Source organism: Cebidichthys violaceus, unplaced genomic scaffold (assembly GCF_023349555.1).
Source record: "Cebidichthys violaceus isolate CVI_PGR_0920_01 unplaced genomic scaffold, fCebVio1.0.p SCAF_506, whole genome shotgun sequence".
Taxonomy (NCBI): Eukaryota; Metazoa; Chordata; class Actinopteri; order Perciformes; family Stichaeidae; genus Cebidichthys; species Cebidichthys violaceus.
Window position 1 is genome coordinate 319 of NW_027176713.1, and position 8,256 is coordinate 8,574.

Below are 8,256 nucleotides of genomic sequence, written 5' to 3' on the forward strand. Positions count from 1 at the left end.
ACTGTAAGAGAAGGTAACAAAGAATCCTAATCATAAGCCAACTATTAATGTTTTTGGGGGAGGGGAGGGGAGGGGGGAGGGGGGGTATGCCAAGTCATTTTCGGTGAAACGGATGAGCTAGTTGTTTCAAACAATGATGAAGGACAAGCACCTGAAGCCTGCGATAACCACAACACAATTATCTCCGACTGCTACAGTACGACCCAGAGAGATCTGCATTAATTAAAGCACACAAGCAGCCAGTTAATCCCGCATGAGAAGTGTCAGGGAGGAGAGCCGCATGTGTTTGTGAGGTGATTAACTCCAAAACCTGGAAGATGCTGTGAACAGCACTATAGGCTGTGATGTCAGCGATGCTGCCGCTTGATGTTTAATACGCCGATACTTAATCAGAGATTGATGTTTACCAGAGGGAGCGAATGTGTTGGATGTTGATGTGGAAGTTTTATGTGTGTTTAATTAGAAAAAGCTATAAAAAATGTAAAAAAAAAAAAAAGGTTCATCTTACTCTTCTCTGGCCCCCCCCCCCCCCCCCCCATCCCAAAAAAATAGTGGTTCAGACAGGAAATCCGTAATTATCTGCTGAGCCTAAGCTTGAAGCAGCATCCTCTGAAGTTCCCTCAACCAGATCTCAAGGTGACTCCTTTCTGCAGACGCAAGGACCACTTTTCTTTTTTTGCCAAAATTTACGTCGACGTTCCGCTTGGTAGCCGCCCGGAAACAATAAGCAAGGCAAACATCTCCCAATCTTCTGCTCTCATCTCTTATTCCGCTATGTCTGCATTTTAATCTTTCCATCATAATTAGCATTGTTGATGCATAATAATTAATTTTCATTTTAAAGTCAATTTTTTTAATTTGAAAACACTTAGATAGCTGTTCTTGATTATCTTTTTGAGAAAGCTATAAAAAATGCTATTGTTTTGCGTTACAAGTTTATTTAGTCGCCGAGCTTCTCCGTGACGCACTGCGATGCCTCTATGGATGTTTTTCCACTTATAGTTTGTGTGTGTTTCTGTTGTCGGAATATGAAAGTGTTCTATTTTTGTGGGACAGGCTGTTACAGTCTCAAAAATAAAACGCCTGTACACACAGCCTTGAAGTCAGTCACACGGTGAGCCAGTTGCTGCAGGAGCATCGCCACCTCAATAATTCATCTCTCCGAGTCTATTTTCACTTATTAAATTAATTAGTTAGGTAATTAAAAGTACATGTTTTAATTAAATTTGCATTGAATTCAAACACAGGGCCTCCTCCTGGAAAGAAAGGCATCATGGGATGAAGTTCATCAGCTTGAATGAACTCAAACTTAAAAATTCAATTCCATTTGGGGAGATGTGGATACGTTAAAAAGACTTATCTGTTTCATGCTCTGTGACCATTGCAGGCGCTGTCTTTTGAAATAAGGGCTGGAGATAGTGACACTGCACCGCCTGACAGAGACGGCGCTGATTCAAAGGAAAGGTTTGAAGGCGCTTTGCCAAGTTGTTTAACTTACAAAACCTCAGACGTATAACAATTATTAATAATTCTCACAGGCCGTGAATAAACCCTAAAAAAAATAGGGCTCGACCATTTATCAGCCTGGCCGATTATCGACTGTGATATTCAACAATTTTATAATTATCAGAATCGGAATTTTACATCCGGATTGCCAAATAAATTAATACAAAAAAATAGGCTTCTTTGTCAATCGACAGCAAAGGCTGCTGTGTCACAGACGGGCAGACCGGGGAGTGAGCAGCTCCCTTTAAAACCTCCTGGGCCCGAGCGACCCCGCCGACGGGGGCAACGCATTCACCCAAAAGAATTCACCCACTCATAACGTTCACTCATCAGTAAGGAGTACGATGATGGCGCATAGCTGCTCAAACCGCAGCTCCTGCGCTACAAAGTCATCTCAGCTGTTTGTACGAACTCCAAACACAACATGTGACAAAGCTACGTATAATACCAAGTAACACAATCCATATAGCGCCCCCTAGGCAGACCCACTCGCCACAGTTATGCCAATAACGTTTTGAAAAATGAATTCAATGCTAACACCCGTTAGCTCCGGAGATCGCTAGCATGTTTTTCACATTCCGCTACGACACAGCCTCGCAGCGTTACTTACAAGACAAAGCCATCATCATAATCCACATTATCGATCACATCATAAACCAGCTCCTTACTTTGAGATGTTCTGCAGCAACAACAAAAAAATAATCCGTTCATATTTACTGTCCATCAGTTCATCGGACGCCGCTCTGTGTGGATTCAAAGCTCGCGCTGCCGTCGTGTGCCTCGTGTGCATGCTAGCTGAAAGGGGCGGGGTTATACGTCTCAGCTAATCGGATTTGAGAAATTTGACACTCGGGTAGTTTTTTTATTCTGATTGGCTAACGGATTATGTCAATCAAACTAACGTTGGGTTGTTTCAACAGAGCAGGCTGTGACGCGTCTATGGAACGTTCTTTGGGTCAAATCGGCCCTTCACACGGTCTGAAAGGCCAAGGAAGAAGAAATCCCATGGATGACAGACATAAACAGTCTCAGAGAGGATCCAGGCTCTCAAAATGATGCTGCATATGGATAAATTGAACACTATTTGTGATAAAAGAAGTGAAATATATAATTATATAGTATATAAAATTACAATGGAACAGCTGGAACAAAATTACATTTTGGTTGACCTCATTTGACCTCTCCGTACTAGATCAAGATGTACTAGATAAAGCTTCACTTTATCAAAGTAAACATTTGTTTAGAGACCCTCAACATATAGTTCTATGATCTGGGAGAGCTTGAAAGCTCATATCTACATGATTTCTAAAAAGAAATATCCTGAAATTGCTTCTGGTTTTTTTCAGGCGAAAATTAGAATTTTCAATTTGTGCTGTGTGCCAAATCAGGTGTGCAAAATTGCTGTCAACTAAGAATGCTTTCAAAAATGGAAGTGTTAACAGTTTCTTTTTATGAATTTACAAAATGCAAAGTGAGTGAACAAAAGTAAAATCTAAATCAAATCAATATTTGGTGTTACTACCCTTTGCCTTCAAAACAACATCAGTTCTTCTCGGTACACTTGCACACAGTTTTTGAAGGAACTCGGCTGGTAGGTCCAAGCCCATTTGCAGACATGCAGCCCCAAACCTGCAAAGAACCTCCACCACGCTTCACTGTTGCCTGCAGACACTCATTATTGTAGCGCTCTAGCGAAAATCTGCCTTCTTCTACAGCCAGATATTTCAAATGTTGAGTCATCAGTCCAGAGCACATGCTGCCATTTTTCTGCACCCCACTTCCTCTGTTTTGGTGCATAGCCGAGTCGCTCGGCCTTGTGTCCGTGTCGGAGGTTTGGCTTTTTGGCTGCAGCTCTTCCACGAAGACCACTTCTGGCCACACTTCTCCGGACAGGAGATGGGCGTACCCGGGTCCCACTGGTTCCTGACAGTCCTGAGCTGACGGCACTGCTGGACATCTTCCCATTTCGAAGGGAAATAAGCTTGATGTGTTTATCTTCTGCTGCACTGAGTTTTCTCGGCCGACCACTGCGTCTACAATCCTGCAAAATCCCTGACTGTGTGCAAGTGTACCTAGAAGAACTGATGCTGGTTTTAAGGCAAAGGGTAGTAACAACAAATATTGATTTAAATTTAGATTTTTCTTTTGTTCGCTCACTTTGCATTTTGTAAATTGATAAAAGCTCCAAAAGTCAATAAATCTAGCGAGGAAGTCGCCAAGTCGGCAACACTGCCAGCCATACCCTTTAGGCCTCCGCCCAAAAGCCACTCCCCCAAAGTTATCATTATGAACATAAGCATAACGTACATAACTTTGAACATGGCCATTGTTAGTCCTCAAAGCTGCGACAGGCACAGATACCATTTTTCCTTTTTTTGTTGATTGAGACGTAAAGAGAATTTCAACAAATATAATAACCCACCCTAACTTGAATTATATATTGTTATGCTAACTATCAATTCATCCTACAACACTGATAGTTTAATGAATACATATAGATGTTTATGTTTTAAACTATTAGCAGGACTAGTTTTGTCAATCTATTTCCTCCGTTCTGATTTAAAATGAAGCTATAAGCAACTCAATCACTGTGTTGTTTGAGCATCAAATTTGATTTTTCAATTCCAGGAAACAGTAAAAAAAAAAAAAAATGGGTAAATAACCTGCAACTTATTTGCTCAGCTTGCCTTAACCAGCTGTACATAAGGGCACAGTCACTGAAGTTTGGCTTTTACCTCCGTTTTCTATTGTTTGTCCAAAAAGACACATTTCTATGGCGCAATGATTAACGGTAAGGTAAAACATCAGTGAGTCTAGTTACCGAGTTTGGAGCTCTGCAGGGCAGCACAGCTTAAGGAAGATTGGATGTAGAGGTTTACAGACAAATACGGAGAACTGTTTGGTGTTCATTTCATTTGTTCAGCTGTGCAAAGGATTCGGTTTTTCGCTTGGTACAACAATGCCGAGCAGAGCTGTTTATCCAGTTTGCCTCTGTGGTCATCGACACTTCTGCACGGAGTTTACGTTCACGGTTCAGATTGTACACAAGCAGAGTGACGAGGAAAGCCATCATCTGACGCGTAAATCTTGTGCTATCACTGGGTATTCACTTTAGGACATGAAAGCCTGAGCCCGTGATTTAGTAAGTACCCAGTTTTATGCACTCTTACCGAGTCATTGTGATGTGAACAAAAGAAAACTGAGCCATTGAAACAAGAAAAAAAATGTGTACAGAAAAGAACAAAAGAGACGAGTTAATGGAAACAAGATGGAACACACTTCTCTACAACGGTTAATTAGTATTTTTGAGGAATTGTAGTAGCACCAAGAATATTGGGTTATTTTAAGAATTTTATTTTAGACCTTGAGTAATCGTAGCAAATGTGAGGGTGAACGTCTTCCAATTATGTCGATAATTACCTTTAACCACATCATTAGGCCCTTATTGAAGACGGTGTGTGACTTCCTGCTCCATATGGTTACGGTTTTGTTTTGCTCTATATGAAAGAAAACATTCAGTTTCTTATGGAAATTTACTGCATATTTGAAGTTGTGAAGTTGATCCATGTCTGCATTAATTACCTCTAATTAGTTGAATGGAGAAAAAGATTGTTAATAGAAGCCTGGTGAACTTCTATTAGCATTCATTCATAAGATGCAGTTTGGAAGATGAGCTCACCACAAACTTTAATCTTATCCTCCGAATTATGAAGAAAGCGTGAATCGTAAACAACACAGAGGGAGGAAACGTGTTACCAGTAGTTGCTGTGACCTTAAAGACTCTTTTTTTTTATAGAAAACATTTCCTCCTGCAGCCTAAAGCATATTTGATTTAGTCCAATCTAAAAAAGAGAGATTATATCCGGGCATGCTTTGTTTCTTAACGTAGAAATTAAATCCTTAAGTGCATAAATTAAATACTTGTGCAATTACAGAAGGTAAAGCATGAAGCGAGTGAAGCTCCCTGCTCTGGTTGGCTAAACGGCTGCATTGTAATTACACTCCTGCTTGGTTGTAAGTCTCCTTTATAACATGTCATTTCCATCCCCTGATTATCTCACCTGTCTGGCTTTAGGGTCACTGACAAACCGTGAATTAGCGCTGAGCTCACCTGCAGCAGTGGCAACAACATTAGCGCCAGTGAGTCTGCACACCAACCGAGCGTGAGCTTTGTGTGCTCTGGCCTCTCTTCTGATGGTTATAATAACTGCTCAGTGATCCAGATGGGGAGTTTGGTTTTTTTTTTTTATATTTTTTGATGGATAAAAAAACCAACACTCTCTGGAACAGTTTGAATTCTGTGGCTTTTGTTTTCTCATTTCCTCATTAGCGATGCCCTGTGGTTTTTAAAAAATCATCGAACTGTATTCAGCACTATAGAGCCATGCCCCCCCCCCCCCCAAAAAAATAGCAGATGTATCATTTACAAGTAAATGGATCCACATGGCTACAGCTTATTCAACTGGTGGTTACCTTTTGAACCAACTGTAATGCCTTGGATAATTACATTCTGTTTCTCTGGCTATTATTCATCATTTAAAAGGTCAAGCGCGTTATTTGCAACATCAAAAAAAAAAGAAAAAAAAAGGAGCCTTGCATTGTGTGAGCCAGCACTCAGTCTTCTGGTTGCTTAGTCACTTTGATATGTATGTGAATGTCAAATTAAAAAAGCGGAGCCCTAGCATTACTGCGAGTGAGGAGCCTTTGTGTAAAGCTGAGGTCTAATCACTTATTCAATCACAAAGCACCGCGTCCCGGTTCTCCTCCACCCTCCCACCACTGCTCCCTCTAAAAAGCATGCTGATTTTCTATTTCGAAAACCATGGATACACTTGAATAAAATATATATTTATGTCCATAGCCAAGGCCTTAATTGGTTGCCTGAAGTACTAACAAGGTTCTCTTGGTGGCTGTAATTAAATTAGAATCCATTGTCATGTTAACTAGGTAATTAAGTGAGCCGCAGATGATCTCTGAGAAGTTTCTCTTTCTGTCATCTGCCAACAAATATATATCAAGCATCGGATACTAAAAAACTGAAATGCACAGGGCATCGGCACAGACGGCCGCAGAGTCGACATAATCACAGAGATGTTGGAAAGATAATGCGCCTAAAAGTAGAAACTGCCGTCTACTTGTTTAGCTCTTGTGAAACTCATCTCCCAACCGTCAACACCGAGGACAACGTGGCGCCGAGCCAGCATGCAGAGTGTGGATCAGACTGTTCCTCTCCTCACACCAAGAAGGGAAAGCACCAAACAAAAAAAATGGACGCTTTAGCTTGTAATGACATGAAGTGCTCACTAAAATGTTAAGGCACCATTTAAGGCCATCACGCAGCGCTATCTATATACAGTTGCGCTATGTTAAAAGATGATTTATTCATATTCACAAGAGAAAGATTCCACAATAAGCCCCAGCAGGATTCATATCTTTTTTTTTTTAGAAGTATGGGCTTTTACTCCACCATATGCTCCACACTTCACAGTCAAGATCCATCAAAGAAACAATGAGGAAGTGTACATTCATAACGTTCCAATAATGTTATGTAATGGAACATTAGACCGTAATGCACAACCAAAAAACGGTTTCTTTATTGGCCCACTAAAGTGCGGTGAACCGGAGAAACACAGCTCCTGCCATGTGCTGTATCACTGCTAAATGTGCAGACTGCACTCACAGAGAGAACCATTAAGGATTTGAAATTGTTCTTCCAGAATATAGAAAGTCTATAATGCACAATTTTTGTGCAATTCTAAAGAGTAATCTCCTCAGGTGTGCAGGGCAACTATTATCCCGCAGATCACCTGCCCCCGGAGAGGTGGGCAGTCCTTTCACCTTGCACCTGCTGGTGTTTGGCAGCACACGCCTCACACATCCCATCTCTGCATCTGGACGACGCCAGATGTTCTTGAATAATTTCTCACACAGGTGAAAGTTCTCTCTCTCTCTCTCTCTCTCTCTCTCTCTCTCTCTCTCTCCCCCCCCCCCCTTTGCAGCTGAACCTCAACTTGCTCGCTATTTCTTCCAATCCAGACACGCCAAGACACACGCGAGCAATCTCTGCTCAGATAATTCTTACTTTAAACCCTTTGCTGCAGCGAGGGGAGGTGAAAAGCTAGAGGGAGGGGGGGGGGAGACACACACACCGGAGAGCCGTTTTTCCACTCATTTTATTTGCCTCCCGCTGAAAAATAAGACTGTAACCGGATCCTGAAAGGTAGCATGTCTCAAATGCATCACAATGTCCAAAAAGCAGATGGCTGTCTAGCAGGGCAACAGTTCTTTCTCGGAGACGTTGAATAATACATGCATATCTTGCTGTGATCCAGTGAATTCAATAGCCTATAGAAAAGGATTGCTCTCAACGTAAACCATTTTGCTAGAGGCTGTTCTCTTTCCTCAGGTCCGGTCTCCCATAAATAATTTGCCTTCAACCTTCACATGCATAAAAATTGCAACTTGTTGGTTATGAGAGAGAACAGTGAGGATGCACTTTGAATGCCAATGCGCCGATGAATAAACAATGGCTCAGTGCTCCAGGAGCTGCCAGGAGACATTGCTTTGAGTCCACAGGCTTCTCTTAATGGGTTTTCACCACAGACCAAGCCTTTCAGTCAGCTGTGAATGGGAGGCTGTTTTGATCTGGGGTGGTGTTGGAGGGTGGTGGGGGTGGTGGCGGGTGGGGGGGGGCACTTTAATAATTCCTATCAAAGCAACAATTCCCAAGGCACTCTGGACAACCTTGGA